The sequence below is a fragment of the Triticum aestivum genome, chromosome 7D (assembly GCF_018294505.1).
Source record: "Triticum aestivum cultivar Chinese Spring chromosome 7D, IWGSC CS RefSeq v2.1, whole genome shotgun sequence".
NCBI lineage: Eukaryota > Viridiplantae > Streptophyta > Magnoliopsida > Poales > Poaceae > Triticum > Triticum aestivum.
The window spans coordinates 140,415,306-140,437,173 of NC_057814.1; the positions used below are offsets into that span (position 1 = coordinate 140,415,306).

The following is a 21,868-nucleotide window of genomic DNA, read 5'->3' on the forward strand; positions in this document are numbered from 1 at the left end:
GGTGTTAATCACATAGCAATGTGAACTGGATTATTGACTCTAGTAAACCCTTTGGGTGTTAGTCACATGGAGATGTGAACTAATCACATAAAGATGTGAACTATTGGTGTTAAATCACATGGTGATGTGAACTAGATTATTGACTCTAGTGCAAGTGGGAGACTGAAGGAAATATGCCCTAGAGGCAATAATAAAGTTATTATTTATTTTCTTATTTCATGATAAATGTTTATTATTCATGCTAGAATTGTATTAACCGGAAACATAATACATGTGTGAATACGTAGACAAACAGAGTGTGACTAGTATGCCTCTACTTGACTAGCTCGTTGATCAAAGATGGTTATGTTTCCTAGCCATAGACATGAGTTGTCATTTGATTAACGGGATCACATCATTAGGAGAATGATGTGATTGACTTGACCCATTCCGTTAGCTTAGCACTTGATCGTTTAGTATGTTGCTATTGCTTTCTTCATGACTTATACATGTTCCTATGACTATGAGATTATGCAACTCCCGTTTACCGGAGGAACACTTTGTGTGCTACCAAACGTCACAACGTAACTGGGTGATTATAAAGGTGCTCTACAGGTGTCTCCGAAGGTACTTGTTGGGTTGGCGTATTTCGAGATTAGGATTTGTCACTCCGATTGTCGGAGAGGTATCTCTGGGCCCTCTCGGTAATGCACATCACTTAAGCCTTGCAAGCATTGCAACTAATGAGTTAGTTGTGGGATGATGTATGATGGAACGAGTAAAGAGACTTGCCAGTAACGAGATTGAACTAGGTATTGAGATACCGACGATTGAATCTCGGGCAAGTAACATACCGATGACAAAGGGAACAACGTATGTTGTTATGCGGTCTGACCGATAAAGATCTTCGTAGAATATGTGGGAGCCAATATGAGCATCCAGGTTCCGCTATTGGTTATTGACCAGAGACGTGTCTCGTCATGTCTACATAGTTCTCGAACCCGTAGGGTCCGCACGCTTAACGTTTCGATGACAGTTATATTATGAGTTTATATGTTTTGATGTACCGAAGGTTGTTCGGAGTCCCGGATGTGATCACGGACATGACGAGGAGTCTCGAAATGGTCGAGACATGAAGATTGATATATTGAAAGCCTATATTTGGATATCGGAAGTGTTCCGGGTGAAATCGGGATTTTACCGGAGTACCGAGGGGTTACCGGAACCCCCCAGGGCCTTAATGGGCCATAGTGGGCCTTTGTGGAGAAGAGGAGAGGCGGCCAGGGCAGGGCCGCGCGCCCCTCCCCCCTAGTCCGAATAGGACAAGGAGAGGGGGGCGGCGCGCCCATCCCCCTAGTCCGAATAGGACAAGGAGAGGGGGGCGGCGCCCCCCTTTCCTTCCTCTCCCCCACCTCTTTCCCCCTTCTCCTATTCCAACAAGGAAGGGAGGGAGTCGTACTCCCGGTGGGAGTAGGACTCCTCCTGGCGCGCCTCCTCCCTGGCCGGCCGCACCTCCCCCCTTGCTCCTTTATATACGGGGGCAGGGGGGCACCCCAAGGACACAACAATTGACCGCTTGATCTTTTAGCCGTGTGCGGTGCCCCCCTCCACCATAGTCCACCTCGATAATACTGTAGCGGTGCTTAGGCGAAGCCCTGCGTCAGTAGAACATCATCATCGTCACCACGCCGTCGTGCTGACGAAACTCTCCCTCAACACTCGGCTGGATCGGAGTTCGAGGGACGTCATCGGGCTGAACGCGTGCTGAACTCGGAGGTGCCGTGCGTTCGGTACTGGTTCGGTCGGATCGTGAAGACGTACGACTACATCAACCGTGTTGTGCTAACGCTTCCGCTTTCGGTCTACGGGGGTACGTAGACAACACTCTCCCCTCTCGTTGCTATGCATCACCATGATCTTGCGTGTGCGTAGGAATTTTTTTGAAATTACTACGTTCCCCAACAGCATCAACTAGCCCCATCTGCTGCTCGTACTCCTCGTCTGTGGCGGTGTACACCTGGGCTTGCGCCGCCGATGCGGACTACTGCTGCAGCTGGTCCTCCTCGTCGCCAGAGAATATGACGATCTCCGCCTTCATCGAGGAGACGCCCGCCGATGAGGATGATGACCCTAGAGTTTGAGGGCAGTGTCGCCACGGAAAGCCCTAGCAGTAGCGCATGATTTTGTAATAGCAGTAGGGCGGGCGGGGGCGCTACTAGTATGTCACTACGGCTAAAGTTTATCAGTAGCGCGGTTCACAACCGTGCTACTGATACCTCAAATAGTAGTAGCGCCGGCCCAAAGACGCGCTACTGATAGTTACTAGTAGCGAGCCCATGACACGTGCTACTACTACTCGTCTGTATTACATTTCTCTATTGTTTTGTAGTGTATTTATACATCGTTATACAAGTTTTGATATAGTAGCAATTTAGAGATTGTTATATCATTATGAGTTATTATATCAGTATGTGAAGGAAACATGGATTAGATTTAGCATCATCATCATGATCATAATGATATAACAACTCAACATCATCATTATCATAATAACAAGTCATACTCATCATCATCATAGTCATCTAACAACTCATCATTATATTCCTTTTGCTACATTTTGCTTCTTATTACCGTGCGTCTAGATTCTGCTTCCAAGTATTAGTACAAATGTACTCAATACACTTTTTTATGCTTCTTTCGCATCATGCTTCCACATTAAATTCATTTTGTTTCATACAAGTAAAAGTTTACTTCCACTGAAAACACTTTATTAAGGTTTACTAACAAACTTAATTTCTTATGTTCTCAGTTGACACGCGACAATCGAAGAGGACGAACCCCAATGGATGCTCAAGAGCCGATATGCGGCTGGAAGGTTACATGATCTCCACCAGGAAAACCACGATACTTGATCTCACGCTTTAAGTGTGGCATATTGGCTGCATTGGGAGAGAAGCATCCGACCAGGAAGCACTCTTTGAGAGCGAAAGAAGGTCGCCTAGAGAGAGAAGCGATGGGGTGGGTGTCGTGGAATTGTCACGTCAGATGTCCTAGTGTGAGGACTTAGTCGTGGAGCCATCGCAACTAGGTTAGCTTAAAGGGTTTAAACGGGACAAAGGACACAGAGATTTTATACTGGTTCGACCCCTTGCGGTGAAGGTAAAGGCCTAATCCAGTTTGAGGTGGTATTGCTTATGTCTCGATTACCAGGGAGATACGCTTGACCTAGCTTCGATTTGTCCTAAGTCGCCGCCGGGTCGTCCCTTTATATACACAGGTCGACGCCCGACGGATTATGGAGTCCCGACCGGCTCATAATAAGCATGTCCGGCTCGGTAACTAACCGTACATGCCTTACAATACAAGTCATACATATATGGAGGTTTACACTTATTGGGCCTTAAATCGCCTTTGGGCTTCGAGCCTTCAATGAGTCTGCATAGTGAACCGCCCTCTTCAGCATCTTCACGGGCTTTGTGTTGATAAACCGTCCTGAGCATAACCTGGCCCCTCCTGGGCGGGTTACACTCAATGGTTACCTCCCCAACATTAGGCCCCAGGTTGATTTGAACTTGTTCATATCAATCTTCAACACTTAGAAAAATCCTTCTTCATTATCTTTGTGAAGCCTTGTAACTTGCCGTGACGTCATCTCCTTGGATCATGGTACCCCGCTGTGACGTCATCTGTTATTAATATTTCACAAAGCCCATATCTTAATATATATCCTTTGCTTTAATGAGTCTCCGAAAATCGAAGCATCTGCGTTGTCACATCCATTTTTTGGCCTCCTCGATTCCTGTGCATGTCACTTATCCTTTCATCTTATAAATAGGGCCGGGGGTCCCTTTCACTTTCCGCCCTTGCCTCTTCGTCTCTGTCTTCCACCTCGCAACGCCCGAACACTCGAACTCTGTCGCCGCCGTCGACCTTTGCCTCTGCCTCGACAACGGCCGCTGCATCAACCTGTTTGGACCAGATTTCGTCCACACACCTCCGCTGTCCAACAGCCCTGGTACACTTTCCTTCTCTCCTTTCTCATAGATCCCATTAGGGTTTCCCGAAGTTCATCGAAGTTCGTCCTCGTTCTTGGCTGTAGCACTCATTTTTTATTCGAACTTGGTATCTTTCCTGCGCGGTAATATTCATAGCACTTATTTTCACTATCAGGGCATCTCCTTTTGAACGGAAAACTCGATCTGGATCTTATGAACTGCTCAAGCACCGTAATTTAGGTCTAGATATTTTCCATTATCTGACGCACCGTAGATCCAAAATTATGATATCAATCTGTGAAACCTGTTTTCCATCACTTAGCAATTTTTCCTTTGTTAGATCTGTAAACCAATGACTGTGTGGGCGGCTTAACTTTTTAAACCGTAATCTGCCAGGCACCATTAGTCCCCTCTTAAGCCGCCAATCTCTGGCTTAACACCTGTGTACGCTTTATTATTATTTTCCCTTTAACCATAATCCGGCTTAACACCTTTGTACGCTTTATTATTATTTGCCCTTTAACCATAATCCGGCTTAACCATGTAAACTTGAACCGGCGTAACCTTTCTTTCAGATCATTGAGGAAATGGCTAAGACATATACTTCTTGCAACTGGGTCCAATCCCGGGTTACTGAAGAAGAGCTGAACAACCTTGTCGCGATCGGCGCCTTAGCCAAAAAAGAGGTCATCCACTGGAGGGTCCCTGGTGAAGTATTTCCTCCTCAACCGAAAGATGGAGAAGTAATTATTTTTGCTGACCACTTCAGTCGGGGATTCAGTCCACCCGGATCAAAGTTTTTTCGTGATGTGCTTCATTTCCTTCAACTTCACCCTCAAGACATTGGACCCAATTCCGTGTCCAACATCTGTAACTTCCAAGTATTCTGTGAAGCTTACCTTCAAGAAGAGCCCACAGTTGATTTATTCAGGGAGTTCTATTATTTAAACCGGCAAACAGAGTTCACTGACGGGCCGTGCCAAGAACTCAGTGGAGTCTCAATTCAAAAGAGGAAATAAGTCAGCTTTCCTCATGCCAAGCCGCATAGTCACCCCAAAGACTGGAACCAAACTTGGTTCTACTGTCAAGATACATCTCCAGCCGGTGAGAACCCTCTGCCGGGTTACCGTGAACACCGACTTAGCAGCACACATCCACTCCCCCAATGGCTTAATGCGAAGGAACAAGCAAAATACGCACCATCCTTCTCAAAGCTCAGGGCCTTTATGGCCAATGGCTTAACTGGCGTCGATTTTGTACGTTGCTGGTTGTCTTGGAGTATCTTGCCATTAAGCCGTCACCCCGGCTTAATGTGCGAATACACTGGTGAGGCGACAGATCCCCAGCGCCACTGTGACATTTAGCTGTCTGATGCGGAAATTACTAAAGCTACCAAGAAACTGCTGAATGAACCTGTGAAGGAGTGTAGCAAAACAGAACTTAGTCCTTTCTGTACCTTAAACAAGCCGCCAGCTGTAAGAACTGCACACCTTCTACTCAATCCATATTTTCAATAATTATGCCTACTTATGATCTTTTCAACCTCAATAGGCCGACTCTCCATTTTGGAAGAAGAAAACGCAGGATAAACCGGCCAAACCGGCTCGTGTCAAAACCAAGGCCACCAAGAAGTCTACCAAGAAGACTACTGAGTCCGCTGATGATAATGAGGATAATGAGTCAGAGGTAGAACTTGACTCTATTGGCTCCTTTTTTATACATCTCATTGACAATGATTGTTATCAGGACGATGCAGAGGCCAGCCGTGCAGGTGACGCAAAGGTAATTATTCTTCCTTTCGGCTCAGAACCTCTGCCAACATAGAAAACCCGACAAGCAAGCCGGAAAGTAAGCTTTTCTCACCCTCTAGCTCACTTGGATCCCAACTTTCTTTTGAAGAAACAGCAACACGAAGCTCGCCGAGTTACCCGGCATAGTGGTGGGCAGATCACTTCTTCCGGCTTACCAAATACGCCGACTCGCAAACACCGCCCAGAGGTCTTTCATATTTCTGATATACTTTATCCCAAGGCAGGTCATTTCCGACAACCTCTTAACCCATCTGATTCGAACTATCAGGGGACTTCTCATTCCTCCTCTGGCGAGTCATCAGGGACACAAATCCCGGCTTTCAAACTGTACCTGGGTAAGGATATATTTTAACCATTCACACCTTATGCTTGATCATTATACTAACCTCTTTACACTTCTTATTTTCAGGGGCCAAGACAAGCCCAGCAAGAAAGCCAAGCTGAATAAGCCGGCCGACGATCTCAATCTGTCTGAGCCGGAGAAACAACCAGAGTCTCCTCATCCAACTGCAGAAGCCACCATTGACAAATCACCTCCGGAAGACCATGAGCCTTCCATGGATCATATGGATGTTGAGCCGGCTATCTCTAAGCCGCCAAGCCCAATCAAACCTGCCGAGGAGAAGACTGATGACGTTATTGTCACCGGCTTTGGATTCACAGCTCCGGGTCAACCTACTGTCTTATCTAGGCACATCGCTAAAGAAGAAATTTCTGCTGAAGATAAAGGCAAGTGGAAAGCAGACTTGGAGAGCTATACCCATTTCAGTGCTCAAGACCTCCACTCTGGTTACTTAAACTGTCTGTACACCAGCCGTGACTTTAAAGCCGGCTTAGTGAACCTGATGAAGGAGCGCTATGAGGTAAACACTGCAACTCCTTGTTACATGAATATTCTTCCCCTTAGCCGCCAAGTTTATTGGACATGATAGAATAACATGTGTTGTAAACTTCAATAGCTACATAGATCAACTCCAGTAGCCCCCAAGGACCGGTTTATACTTGCAATATAAATTGGGACTTCATAATACCAGCGCCTCAACTTTGCATCTGTAGCCCCCAAGGGCCGGCTTAATAAATATGTTAAGCCGGGACTTTAACTCAGCAAGAATTAACATTGTGTTTGTAGCCCCCAAGGGTCGGCTTAACAAATATGTTAAGTCGAGACTAATCATCTTCTAGAAATCCCATTCATAGCCTTCATAAACCAGATCACCGCCATTTGTCCGGGTTAGCAAATAAAGCCATTTTTGAAGAGCAATATGCATTAGCCCCCAAGTGCCAAGTATAATACTTGTATTGTACTTGGAACTTCACAATATTTTAAGAAGCAATAGACATTAGCCCCCAAGTGCCAAGTATAATACTTGTATTGTGCTTGGGACTTCAAATAAATTCATTGCCATCTCATTTATTGTTTTACTTCTTGTAGACTGAGCTTAGCAGTAAAGAATCCCAAGTCGCTGACCTTCAAGAAAACATCAAGTCTCAACAAGCAGAAACTCCAAGGCCAAGGATGAGTTGACTAGTGCCTTAGCGGCGATGGAGAAATTGAAGGAAGGCTTCAAAGCTGAACAAGCGGGTTGGGATACAGAGAAGTCAGCCCTGCTGAAGAGGGCTGAAGATGCTGAAGCGGCCCTTGAGCCGGTATCTGCAGAGCTTGCTGGCTTAAAAAAACAAATTAATGCCATGACTGCTGCTGTTTTCGGTAAAATAGCTTCCTCTTAACCTTTTATAATATGTTATCCAATGTGCTCCCGGCTTACAAACATCCTTGATGTTACAGGATCCCGGGTTACCCATCTTGGCTCAGACATGCGGAAAAAGCTGAAAGCTGCTTACACGCTCATAGAACAGCTATATACTGGCACACAACGGGTCATCTGCACAGCTGCTCACAACAAACCGGCTCCAACCCTTATCAAGGACACGTTGGATAAACTATCTATGATGCCTGCACGGATCGAAGAGTTGAAGAAATCAGCTGCAAGAGCCGGTGCACTTACCGCGCTAACCCCGGCCAAAGCATGGCTAGTTGATCTTGTCCCGGCGGACTTGGCAAACGACTGTCCGAGTATAAAAGAAGATGGGTCACCCTTCAGTGCAGACGACTTCGCCACCCTTACGAGGGAATTGCGTTCTTTGGCTAGTAAACTGGATGAAGACACTGATCTTACCCATTACCAACCGGTTTATGATGCCAACAATAAGAAGGTGAAAGCGCCGACTCATGATGCGCCGGACCTGACTCCTCCGATCTGTAAGCACACTTATGCCCCTGATGTTGATCCATCCACACTTATAAGTGATGAAGCTGTATTCAGAGCTTTAACTGGGATCGACTGGTCAACCACTGACTTCCAGCCGTTGGGTGAAGAGGAGGCAGATGAACCGGTGCTGGACGAGCCGCAACCTTCAACTCAGCAAGGCCAAGAGTCATAAGCCGTGGGTCAGCTTAGCGTCTGCTTTTTGCGAAACTGCTAAGACAATTATTCCCGTGGGGCATCAAATGCCTTTGCAATAGGCTAGTTAAACTCATGATCCGCCATGCCATCGTGCATGTTTTATTTTGTCTAATACTGCTGATCCATCAGTTGAAGATATGCAATTATTTTGATGATATCCTTATATAGAGCAGTTGTGTATCTCTTGTTCTGCATAAAAAACAAATCACCAAATTGCTCTGGCGGTTTACCGCCAGGCGGGTCATAACGCCCAACATAAACCTACTGGTGACTATAAAAGGCCATAACCAGGGCTGGTTTAACTAGAACCATATATAACAAAAATGTCATACCTGTGATATTTGACTACACTGCCGGCTTACCATACCAACGCAGTAAGGGTGATAATATTGCCGACTTACAACACCATATGCAGCAAGGGGTAATATCCCGAAACTCAGAGCACAATGCTTCTAAGTATTTAATATCATCATATACTGGCGACTTATAGTCCAAAGTCAGGCCGGGTTATCAGAAACCATGGATAGACTCAAATATGAGCCATAGAGAGTTAGGCTACATGGCCTGAATTGTTTTAAACCATATGTTAATACGGCGTAAATATATAAATCCCAAAAAATGCTCAGAAAAAAGGATAAGGAATCAAAATCGAGAAAACGAGGCTTTCATGGGCCGCCAAGCCACTGAGTTAACCTTTTACACTTTGTGAATCCGGCCTCACATGATCGCCGGTTTAACGTTGACAAGTTCAGGGTCTATATAAGATTGACTGTCAAGAGTTCAGCTTGTCATTCCGGGATTACCCAGGCGGAGTGGCAGATTCTACAAAGCAGGATAACCCGGAAGGTTTTGGTGAATACACCTGGTGTTCAAAGCCAGTTCACGAGGGTAGTAATGCTATGTTCTCTTTGGTGAATACAGCTATGTTTGAACAGGAAGCCCCCAAGTGCTTTGTAAACATGGCGTATAAGCCGGACCAAGAGGGATATTCACAGCTATGCTCAATGAGCAAGAAGCCCCCAAGTGGTTTGTGGCGTTTTAGCCGAATCAAGAGGGATATTCACAGCTATGCTCAATGAGCAGGAAGCCCCCAAGTGTTTTGTAAGTGTGGCGTATTAGCCGGATCAAGAGGGATATTCACAGCTATGCTCCATGAGCAGGAAGCCCCCAAGTGACCATCTGTAAGAGTGGCGTATAAGCCGGATCAAGAGGGATATTCACAGCTATGCTCCATGAGCAGGAAGCCCCAAAATGACCATCTGTAGTGATAAAGACTTCATTATTCTTAGAAATGAAACGAAAGAGGCCCTGATTTATCAGGGATGCCGACTTTATTATATTGATTATAATATATACATTGTCAAAATATGTACATCAAGAGAGCCGGTGGCTCAGATATAGTAAGGCCGAAGTTGAGCAATATTCCACGGCCGGCGGGTCACCTCCTCCGATGTGCGTGTGTCCTTGCGGTTTCGAACATCGATAAGGTAGTATGACCCATTGTTCAGATTTTTGCTGACCACAAAGGGCCCTTCCCAAGGTGGGGATAGCTTGTGCATATCAGATTGATCCTGGATAAGCCGGAGCACCAAGTCACCTTCTTGAAAGGTTCTGGTTTTAACCCGGCGGCTGTGATAACGGCGCAGATCTTGTTGGTAAATCGCCGAACGAGCCGCCGCAAGGTCACGCTCCTCATCTAACAGGTCAAGTGCATCCTGACGTGCTTTTTCATTGTCAGCTTCAACATAAGCCGCCACCCGGGGCGAGTTGTGACGGATGTCACTAGGGAGAACCGCCTCGGCTCCGTAAACCATGAAGAAAGGCGTGTAACCCGTAGATCTACTGGGGGTAGTATTGATACTCCATCACTGAGGGTAACTCTCCACCCAACAACCCGACGTCCTCTGCAAAGGAACCATAAGCCGGGGCTTGATACCTCTCGGGATCTCTTGATTGGCTCGCTCAGCTTGACCATTAGACTGGGGGTGAGCCACCGATGAGACATCAAGCCGGATATGCTCACGTTGACAAAATTCTTTCATAGCACCCTTGGATAGATTAGTGCCATTATCAGTTATAATACTATGGGGAAAACCAAAAAGGAAAATCACCTTTTTGATGAATTGAACTGCCGACGCCGCATCACATTTACTGACTGGCTCTGCCACAACCCTCTTTGTAAACTTGTCAACCGCTACCAGGAGGTGTGTCTTCTTATCCTTGGACCTTTTGAAAGGCCCAACCATATCAAGCCCCTAGACTGCAAACGGCCAAGTAATTGCAATCATCCTCAATTCTTGAGCCCGCACATGAGCTCGTCGTGAGAATTTATGACAACCGTCACATCTACTGACTAGATCTTCAGCATCAGCGTGAGCCGTCAGCCAATAAAACCCATGACGGAAAGCCTTGGCTACAAGAGATTTAGAACCAGCATGATGACCACAATCTCCTTCATGAATCTCCCGTAAAATCTCACAGCCTTCTTCAGGAGAGACATAACGTTGAAACGCCCCTGTAACATTGCGATGATGCAACTCTCCATTGACAATAGTCATTGACTTAGACCGCCGAGTTATCTGCCTGGCTAAAGTTTCATCCTCAGGTAACTCGCCCCGGGTCATATAAGCCAAATATGGAACTGTTCAATCAGGAATAACATGAAGAGCCGCCACCAGTTGTGCTTCCGGGTCAGGGATAGCAAGATCCTCCTCTGTAGGCAATTTGACAGAAGGGTTATGCAGAATATCCAGGAAAGTGTTAGGTGGCACCGGCTTATGCTGAGACCCTAACTGGCTTAAAGCATCAGCCGCCTCATTTTTCCTGCGATCAACATGTTCAACTTGATAACCCTTGAAATGACCTGCAATAGCATCAACCTCTCGACGATAAGCCGCCATGAGTGGATCCTTAGAGTCCCAAGTGCCAGAAACTTGTTGAGCCACCAGATCTGAGTCACCGAAACACCTCACCCGGCTTAAGTTCATCTCCTTAGCCATCCGAAGACCATGGAGCAAGGCTTCATACTCAGCTGCATTGTTAGTACAATGGAACATCAACCGAAGAACATAAGAAAATTTATCACATCGCGGGGAAGTCAAGACAACACCAGCCCCCGAGCCTTCCAACTGCCTAGACCCATAGAACTGAATAGTCCAATATGTGTTATTCGGCTTCTCCTCGGGAATCTACAACTCTGTCCAATCATTGATGAAATCCACAAGTGCTTGAGACTTGATGGCTGTACGAGGCACATACTTTAGACCATGAGGTCCAAGCTCAATGGCCCACTTGGCTACCCGACCTGTGGCTTCTCGATTTTGAATAATATCCCCTAAAGGAGCAGAACTAACCACAGTGATAGGATGACCCAAAAAATATTGCTTGAGCTTTCGACTAGCCATGAAAACCCCATACACCAGCTTCTGCCAATGTGGATACCTCTGCTTGGACTCAATAAGTACCTCACTGATGTAGTAAACCGGCCGTTGAACCGGATGCTCTTTCCGTGACTCCTTCCTTTCCACCACAATGGCTACACTGGTAGCTCGGCTATTGGCAGCCACATATAATAATAAAGGCTCCTTATCAATAGGAGCAGCAAGAACCGGCGGCTCACCCAATTGTTTCTTCAAGGCTTCAAATGCCTGATCAGCAGCATCACTCCAGACAAAGTGATCTGTCTTCTTCATCATTTGGTACAGAGGGATAGCCTTCTCACCCAACCGGCTTACGAACCGGCTTAAGGCCGCAATATGACCCGCCAAACGTTGAACATCATTGATACACGCCGGTTAAGCCAAAGAGGTGATAGCCTTTATCTTCTCCGATTTAGCTTCAATACCGCGTTCTGAAACCAAAAAGCCCAAGAGCTTGCCTGCTGGTACACCAAAGAAACACTTGGTTGGATTAAGCATCATCTTGTAGACCCGGAGATTGTCAAAAGGTCTCTTTTAAATCATCAATCAGGGTCTCCTTCTTCCTGGACTTCACCATAATATCATCCACATGGGCATGAACATAACGCCCGGTCTGATCATGAAGGCAATTCTGCACACACAGTTGGTAAGTCACCTGGGCGCTCTTAAACCCAAAAGGCATAGACACATAGTAGAAGGCTCCAAAAGGAGTGATGAAAGCTGTCTTCTCCTGGTCCTTAACTGCCATCTTGATCTGGTGATAACCAGAATAAGCATCCAAATAACTCAAATGCTCACAACCCGCCGTAGCATCAATAATCTGATCAATACGGGGGAGAGCAAAAGGATCCGCCGGACAAGCCTTGTTTAAATCTGTGTAGTCCAGACACATACGCCAAGTGCCATTTTTCTTAAGCACCAGCACCGGGTTAGCCAACCACTCAGGATGAAAAACTTCAACAATGAACCCAGCCGCCAAGAGCCGGGTCACTTCTTCACCAATGGCCTTACGCCTCTCTTCATTAAAACGACGAAGAAATTGCTTGACCGGTTTAAACTTTGGATCAATATTAAGAGTGTGCTCAGCGAGTTCCCTCAGTACACGTGGCATGTCAGAAGGTTTCCATGCAAAGATGTCCCGGTTCTCATGGATGAACTCGATGAGTGCACTTTCCTATTTCGGATCCAGATTAGCACTGATGATGAACTGCTTGGATGAATCTCCAGGAACGAAATCAACTAGCTTAGTGTCATCTGCCGACTTAAACTTCAAGACCGGATCATGCTCCGTAGTTGGCTTTTTCAAAGATGTCATATCTGCCGGGTCAACATTGTCATTATAAAACTTCAATTCCTCTGTTGCGCAGACAGACTCAGCATAAGCAGCGTCACCTTCTTCACACTCCAAGGCTATCTTGCAACTCCCATGCACTGTTATAGTGCCCTTGTGACCCGGCATCTTCAGCTGCAAGTAAACATAAGAAGGCCTTGCCATAAACTTAGCATAAGCCGTCCGCCCAAACAGAGCATGATAAGGGCTCTTGATCTTAACCACTTCAAAGGTCAACGTCTCAGATCTGGAATCATACTCATCTCGAAAAGCAACCTCCAGAGCTATTTTACCAACCGGGTATGCTGACTTACCAGGCACCACACGGTGAAAAACAGTGTTCGACGGCTTAAGATTTTTATCAGTCAATCCCATGCGACGGAAAGTTTCATAATAAAGGATATTGATGCTGCTACCCCCATCCATGAGTACCTTAGTGAATTTATATCCTCCAACCAGAGGCGCCACCACCAAAGCCAAGTGACCCGGATTATCAACCCGGGGCGGGTGATCCTCACGACTCCACACAATGGGCTGCTCAGACCATCGCAAGTAATGGGGAACCGCCGGCTCAATGGCGTTCACAACCCTTTTATGGAGCTTTTGATCCCGCTTGCATAAACTTGTGGTGAAGACGTGGTACTTCCCACTATTCAACTGCTTCGGGTTACTCTGATAACCAGATTGCTGCTGCTGATTCCCCTGATTGTTCTGCTGGTTGTAGCCACCTTGATTGCCTTGGCCCTGGAAACCAGAATTAGACGCGCCACCACCGTAACCCGGACCATGAGAGCCGGAACCTGAGCCGCCGCCCGGCCCATGACTGTTCTGGAAAAGATCGGAATTTTTATACTCCTTCATAATGTGGCAATACTTCCAGAGGTGACCGGACGGCCTTTCCCGTGTACCATGCTTTGGGCAGGGCTGATTCAGCATCTGCTCAAGATTGAAACCTGGCCCTCCCGTCCGAGGAGGTGGCTTTCCCTTACGATGCTGGCCATTATTCTGTGTGTTGGTATTAGCCACAAAATCCAAATTGTTATTAGCCTTGCGCTTACCATTGCCCCCTTGACTCGTCGGGTTATGATGCTGCCCCTTGGTGTTGCTACTCTTCTTTCCTTTACCCGGCCTTTTATTCATCAGACTCGGGGTCCTTGGTACTATCAGAGTCGGCATATATAACCAGAGCTGCCATGAGCGTCCCCATGTCATTGCAGTGGCGTTTGAGCCACCCTAATTTCTGCTTCAGGGGCGTGAAACGACAATTGCTCTCCAACATTAAGACTGCCGAATCGGCATTGATGCGATCCGACGAGTGCAGGATCGCTGAAACCCGGCGCACCCAATGGGTTGTCGACTCACCCTCTTCTTGGACACATGAGGCCAAATCTACAATCGACATAGGTTGCTTGCACATATCCTTAAAATTCTGGATAAACCGGGCTTTTAACTCGGCCCATGACCCAATGGAGTTGGCTAGCAGCCCCTTCAACCAAGTGCGGGCCGTTCCTTCCAACATCATGGTGAAGTACTTAGCACATGCAGCATCGTCGACATCCAACAGCTCCATCGCCATCTCATAACTCTCAACCCACGCTTCAGGGGGTAAGTCAACTGTGTAGTTGGGCACCTTACGAGGACCCTTGAAATCCTTGGGCAATCATACGTTACGTAAAGCCGTCACTAAACATGGCACTCCCAAGGTTCTGGAGGTTACACCTATCTCCACCGAAGTCGTCGGATAAATCGGAGGATGCTGATGAGCCGCTTGCTGAGCCGCCAGCTCAGCCTCTCGACGCGCTCTGCCCTGGTCTACCAAATCCTGAGCACCATCACGCGCTGGATCATGTCCACGAGGCTGGTTATGGCGCCTGTCACTGCTTGAAACGACCGGTGAGTCAATGTGTCTTCTATAACCCCGGCTTGGGCGAGGGGTTGAGTGAATCCTCTCACGACTGTAAGAATAAGTCTCCTGCTGTACCAATGCTGTCTGAAGAAGCTCTCTAGCCCTCCGCGTTTCAATCGCAGCTGGAGACTCGCCTTCAACTGGGAGAGCCGCCAATCGTGTCCCCGCAACGATCATATTATCCAAAGGGTTAGAATAATGACCCAGTGGCATCAGCATATATTATGGCGGGATATTATTCAGACGAGGCGGATCTGTTCTGTGCAGCTGAGCCGGCGCTCCGGTCCTAGGCGTGGCTACCACCCGGTTTATCTCTGGCGGGTTACTGGCCCCCGCTCCAGGCGCGTTGAAGAGGTTCCTTGCCTCGTAAACCGGAGGTAGACGACTCCGGTGCCTTCTCCTCATGACTTCGTTTGAAGCGTTCTGATCCAACGTGAGCCGTAAGGAATCAACCTGGATCCGTTGTGCCTGAGCATCCAGAGCGGCTCGCTCCGCAGTCATCCTCGCATCCTCAGCCGCCAGATCCTCCTTGGCTTGAGCTATCTCGTCTCGCAGTTTTGCAACTTCCGCGTTATGCTGAGCTTGATTTGCCGGATTAACCTCTGCTGTCAACGACAATGTTGTGAAAGTGTCCAATAAGTCGGACAAGACCTGAGCCGGTGGCCGCACAGGGCCTCCTACCCCGGCCGCCGCCGCCGTTGCTGACCCGGAAATCATTGCCGCTGCAGTCGTACTGCCATGGCTGTGTACCGGCCATGAAAATCGCGACCCGGTTCGGCGGCTCATAGGGGTCCGGAATACTATCGCCATCGGAACAGCCCCCAAGCCTGCCGTCTTGCAGTTGATACAATGAAGTAGTCTCGCCCTTGGACGACTCACCATCAGAATAGATGGCCGTCTCACCGCGAGACACGGATCCTTCCTCAAAATCCGTCCCATGGATGAATCCAACGAAGGCGTGCTTCACGGCGGGTTGAACCCGGGCGGGTCGTGCACGCTGAGCCGTCTCGATGATGTCGTTGCAGATGTCCGGCTCAGGGCCCGGTTCGCCGATCTTGCCGATGAAGACGTGAATCCCGCCGAAGGTGACCCGGTACCCGTACTCGATTGAGCCGGCCTCGGGGCCCCAGCCTGCGTCGTCGATGTAGAGCTTGCTGTGACGACTCTTGGTCATCCGGCCCACGGCGTACCCTTTGATCCCTTCAAAGTTGCCCTATAAGAACTCGAAACCACCGTGCGCTGGCCCCACGGTGGGCGCCAACTGTCGTGGAATTGTCATGTCAGATGTCCTAGTATGAGGACTTAGTCGTGGAGCCATCGCAACTAGGTTAGCTTAAAGGGGTTAAATGGGACAAAGGACACAGAGAGTTTATACTGGTTCGGCCCCTTGCGGTGAAGGTGGTATTGCTTATGTCTCAATTACCAGGGAGCGAATACGCTTGACCTAGCTTTCGATCTCTTGTTTCTTGTCCTAAGTCACCGCAGGGTCGTCCCTTTATATACACAGGTCGACGCCCGGCGGCTTACGAAGTCCTGACCGGCTCATAAACAGCGTGTCCGGCTCGGTAACTAACCGTACATGCCTTATAATACAAGTCATACATATATGACGATTTACACTTATTAGGCCTTAAATCGCCTTTGGGCTTCGAGCCTTCAATGAGTCTGCATAGTGAACCGCCCTCTTCAGCATCTTCACAGGCTTTGTGTTGATAAACCATCCTGAGCATAACCCGGCCTCTCCTGGGCGGGTTACACTCAATGGTTACCTCCCCAACAGTGGGCGTATCTCGCGGGATCAATTTCTTATATGGAAGCACTTAATCATCGTGCCCTAGAAGGGCTCATCTAAGACTAAGAAGCAGATTTGACGTCCATCTGGTTTCCAACGATCAAACACTGGTGTGATAGGATGCAAAACATCAGCCGTCTGATAGCTAGTGATTCCCAAATCGAATTGAGATTTTTTCTCGAGGGGAAAATAGAATGGAGATAAGGATCAAGAGATTGCTACAGAGGTTTCCTAGGCATTCCTTTACATCCAATTGGCCCAAAGAACCCGGTTCAATATTTTCGACAATCCACTAAAACGGGGTATCACAATTTTTTTGGGTTTGCAATCACGGTAGCACCAAGGGATAGTGGCACCATCCATGTGCTTTGGGAGCAACCAGGTGATATTATTCACGCGCATCCATTGAAACTTACTAGTTCGGATGGACAAAATGAATCGTATTATTTTGAGTGAAAATTACTTAATCCTTGGCAAAATTGTTATAGCACACATCTATATTATTCACCAAACATTTGATTTATGTCATTTTTTCTATACAAAAATACTATTTTTTTGAGAGAAAACAGTACTGTACTAGTATTAGTTTTTTCTGTTCTCAGCAAAACTGTACTATTAAGTGAGAAATTACGAATTAAACTCCCGCCGGTAGTTTTTCTTTTCAAGGGAAACCAGTAAATTGCTAAATAAATGGGAAAAGCTCCCACCCAGTAGTCTGATCAGAAGCCAAGCGTCGCGTCGGACATGTCAAAAGCCGTCGATCCTATCAGAATCTCACGGTCACATGATCTATACCCGTCGCCACTTTTCAACAAAAAAAAATAGAATAAGAAAGTAAATCGTCCAGACCCTCGCTATTTCCCCCCTCTAATCACTCCCCCGTCGTCTCTTTCCTTGGAGCGTTCCCAAACAGAGCTCACGATCCATCGTCCTCCGCTCCGATGCGGCCCTAGGGCGACACTACAGTCTATAGGTGCTCCATCGTGGCCTTAGGGGGCGCAGCCCCCCATCTCCAGCTCGATTGGGGCCTGGGCTGCCATCCATCATCCATCTTCCCATACCCCGACGGAAGACCATGATTTCTCCACTGCCCCCCCCCCCCCCATCAAAATCAAAGGTATTGTAACGCGACAACCCACCCAATCCCTTCCTCAGGCATGTGATTAGCATATGCGCCCTTTGAAGTGCCTCTCATCAAAATCAAAGGTATTGTACCGTGACAACCCACCCAATCCCTTCCCCAGGCGTGTGATTAGGATCTGTGCCCGCTTCCGGCCACAGCCATACTCGATGTTTTGTAATGACAATTTTTGCATTTAGTTTTGTAATGCGTACTCTCCCTAGTACTAATTGGTTCATGTGTTCATTGTGTGCATGTTAGTGTTCTGCTCTTCATATATTAGGTCAGATAATAATTAGAAAAAAATATTTTTTGGGATAGCAAACATTATGTGTGCTTCCTACTCCAGAGATATGCCTCCCCATTTGGCGGCAATATTTATTTTCATTTCATTTTCAAATTTCCGAGCTTCCAAGTAAGACTACCGATGCACCAAGTTCACATTTTTATGCCTTTGATTAGCTTGCACCACACTATGCTTCCAAGCAACAACGCTCATGTACCCAGCACACTGTCTCATGCTTTGTATTAATCGCGCTTCCACATTATATTCCTTTTGTTTCATTCAGCTAAAAATTTGCTTCTTATTATCGTGCGTCCAGATTCTACTTCCCAGTATTAGTACAAATGTATTCAGTACACCTTTTTGATGCTTCTTTCGCATCATGCTTCCACATTAAATTTCTTTTGTTTCGTACAGCTAAAAGTTTACTTCCACTCAGAACACTTCATTAAGGTTTACTAACAAAGTAAAATTTTTATGTTCTTAGTTGACCTGCGACAATGAAAAAGGACGAACCCCAATGGATGCTCGAGCCGATGTGCGGCTGGAAGGTTACACAATCTCCATTAGGAAAACCACAATACTCGATCTCACGGGTTAGGTGTGCCATTTTTGCTGCGTCGAGACTTGGGAGAGAAGCATCCGACTAAGAAGCACTGTTTAAGGGTGGAAGAAGGGCGCCTAGAGACCATCGTGCCATAGAAGGGCTCATCTAAGAAGAAAAACTTACGTTCATCTCGTTTCCAATCCAACGGCCAAACACTTGTCTAATAGGATGCAAAGCATGTCTGATGGCTAGAGGTTCCCAATAGAGAGACAAGGTCAAGAGATTGCTATGGAGGTTTCCTAGGCATTCCTTTACATCCAGTTGGCCCAAAGAGCCCAGTTCAATATTTTCGACAATCCACTAAAATGGGGCATGCTCTCAAAAAAAAAAAAACTAAAATGGGGCATCACAATTTTTTGGGTTCACAATCACGGTAGCACCAAGGGGTAGTGGCACCATCCATGTGCTTTGGGAGCAACCAGGTGACATTATTCGGGCGCATTCATTGAAACTTACTAGTTCGGATGGACAAAATGAATCCTATTTTTTTGAGTGAAAACTACTGAATTCTTGGTAAATTTGTTCTAGCACACATCTATATTATTCACCGAGCATTTGATACTGTTTTTTCAGAGAGAACAGTACTGCACTACTAGGTTTTTCTGTTCTCAGCAAAACTGTACTATTATTAAGTGCGAAATTACGAATTAAACTCCCGCCGGTAGTTTTTTTCCAGGCAAACCAGTAGATTCCAGCCGAAAGGAAAACTATTGCCAGAAGGAACTACTGGGCTTAGCAATTTAGAGCCCAACTCTTACAAATGACCACCAGAAATAGGCCCACGACTTGGAACCACCACGGCAGCGCAGGGGCGACTCACGTTTAGTACCACCTCGCGAACGGGAGGAGGGTGTAGCTGGAGAGCCGCCTATATAATAGGCGCCTTGGCCAACATTGCAAAGCACTTACCTGGACGGGGTCAACAGCTGATCAAGAAGAGCTGTGGCCTAGATCAATGGCTCACATTGCACCTTGTTAGAGTGTGTTGGCCTACCATCTTCCTACGGGGAGAGTGGACGTCATAATTTGTGCTAGAGGGGGTACGTGTTCGCGCGGCCCCTGCCAAACTTTGAAAATTAAATTTTGGTCCTTGCCTGGGGTTGTGCATGCTTCTCTGTTGTCCCTGCCAGTCTTAAAAATCTAGTTCTGGTCCTTCGTACTGCAGTTTACGATGGTTACTGGAGATGGGAGGCCGGTGCACTAGTAGTAAACTTTTGGACGCGAACACGATTAGAGCTACAGTATGCTGTAGGGCGCATACAACACACTTCTAAACTACCGTACAGAATAGCCTAGCCTTACAGTACATACTGCTAAAATAGAACACACGATACACGCTAATAAAATAAGAGACACGTCCACCGCCATACAGTGTAGTGGTACACTGGTACCGGAGGAGATGGCATGTCACGCTAGGAAGCCGTTGACTGCATGCGTAGGTGCGGTGCCTTTAGGCGATGTCGATGGAGCGGACGTTGCGCTGCTTCTGGGCTTCCTCGTCCTTGGGCACGACGACTCTGAGCACGCCGTCCTGCATGGTGCACCGGATGCCGTCCGCCTTGGCGTTCTCAGGCAGGCGGAACCGGCGCATGAAGGACCCGAAGCTGCGCTCCACCCGGTTCCAGGCGTCGCCCTTGTGCTCCTCCTCCCGCGTCTTCGCCCCGCTGATCTTGAGCACGTTGCCGTCCTCCACCTCCACCTTCACGTCCTCCTTCCTCACCCCTACACGCACGGCAGCAGCACCAGCCTATCAGATGGTTAAGAATACTTCTTTGTAGCCACCTTGCCAGAAAAGAGAAGACACGGAACTTCACCTACCCGGGATCTCGGCCGAGAAGATTGCTCCTAGTCGTTCTCGTGCCAGTCGACGTTGGTGCGAGCCATGGCGGTCGCGTCGTCGCGGCTGCCCCCTTCGCCGCCTCGGCGTCCGGCGTCCATGGGCCAGGAAGCGCCGAAGGGGTCCCAGAGGTCGGAGGAGAAGGGGTCCATCCCTCCCCGGCCGCCGAACCAAGGCATGAGCGACATGGCTGACACGTACGGTGTTTGGTTGAAACGATATCCCAGGAGACAGGTATGCTACCGGACTGTTTGTAGTGGCAAGAGCGCTTCCGCCTGGGCAGTTATATAGTAGTACACCAAATCGAATGCATGCATGGCCGCGTGGGGCATCGCCTTGACACGTTTGCTGTGTACGTGCCGCCTGCGTGCACACGTGTTGCCGCAGCGACGACTCGTGTGATGCTTTGGCATGCGACGAGGTTCCCTTGGCACCGCACGCACATCTGGCGTGCATGCACGACAGTGGCGCCAGGCTGGGTTACGGGTTGCCGCTTGGTGAGACGAGATACTTTCTCTCCGTGTCATGCATTTGTACGTGGTCGAGGCCGACGATGGTAAAACAGTGGACCCTTAAACCGGATCGAATGGTTTAAACGTGTTCTGTCATTCAAACGGGGCTTGTATAAATCCTTTAAGTGGACAGATCAGCGTACACTCAGGACTCCGACACCCCTGAATCATCTAAAACCCCACCAAAATCCTTCCCAGGCCCGCACCTTTATCCTCTTATTTTTTCTCCTTTCTTTTTCTCTCTTGCCTTCGTCGCCGCTCCAACCACCCCGGCCGTGTAACACCCCGGATGTAACTTTCCATATTTATAACTCCAACTCTTGCCATTTTCGGCTATGTGTTATGATATTCCCAAAGGGAGAAGGAGTGGGAGTTGAAAGCGACAGAAATAAAGTACCAGCAGCTGCAGTCGTAGGTGAAAGCCTTTCTTTCTTCTTGGACGTATTGAGCTTGGCGCTCCTTGAGATCTCGGAATAGCTCCGAACCAGCGACCTTGAGCGGGTCTCCTCAAAACCACCGTAACTACCCGCTGCGAGCCATGGTCCTTGTATGCTAAGGCGGAGATTAATTAATTGCTGCCAGTCGGGTTTTGTTTTTCGTTTTGTATTTTTGTTCATGTCATCATCTCATATCATGTCATCATGTGCATTGCATTTGCGTACGTGTTCGTCTCATGCATCCGAGCATTTTTTCCGTTGTCCGTTTTGCAATTCGGCACTCCCACCTCCTCCGGCGCACCCCTCTGGTTTTATTTCGTGAGCGGGTGTCAAACGTTTTCGGAATGGACCGAGGCTTGTCAAGTGGCCTCGGTA

The 21,868-nt window shown here is 47.7% G+C and overlaps 1 non-coding gene and 1 pseudogene across 1 annotated transcript; one reads left to right on the forward strand and one right to left on the reverse strand.

Annotated features, from left to right (window-relative positions):
- Positions 1-19,608: 19,608 nt before the first annotated feature.
- On the forward strand, positions 19,609-19,770 carry LOC123171603 (U1 spliceosomal RNA). Its single transcript, XR_006485312.1, has one exon. It is a non-coding gene; the product is annotated as a U1 spliceosomal RNA (small nuclear RNA).
- Positions 19,771-19,908: 138 nt separating this feature from the next.
- On the reverse strand, positions 19,909-20,798 carry LOC123166091 (16.9 kDa class I heat shock protein 2-like; annotated as a pseudogene).
- Between the last annotated feature and the right edge of the window lie 1,070 nt (positions 20,799-21,868).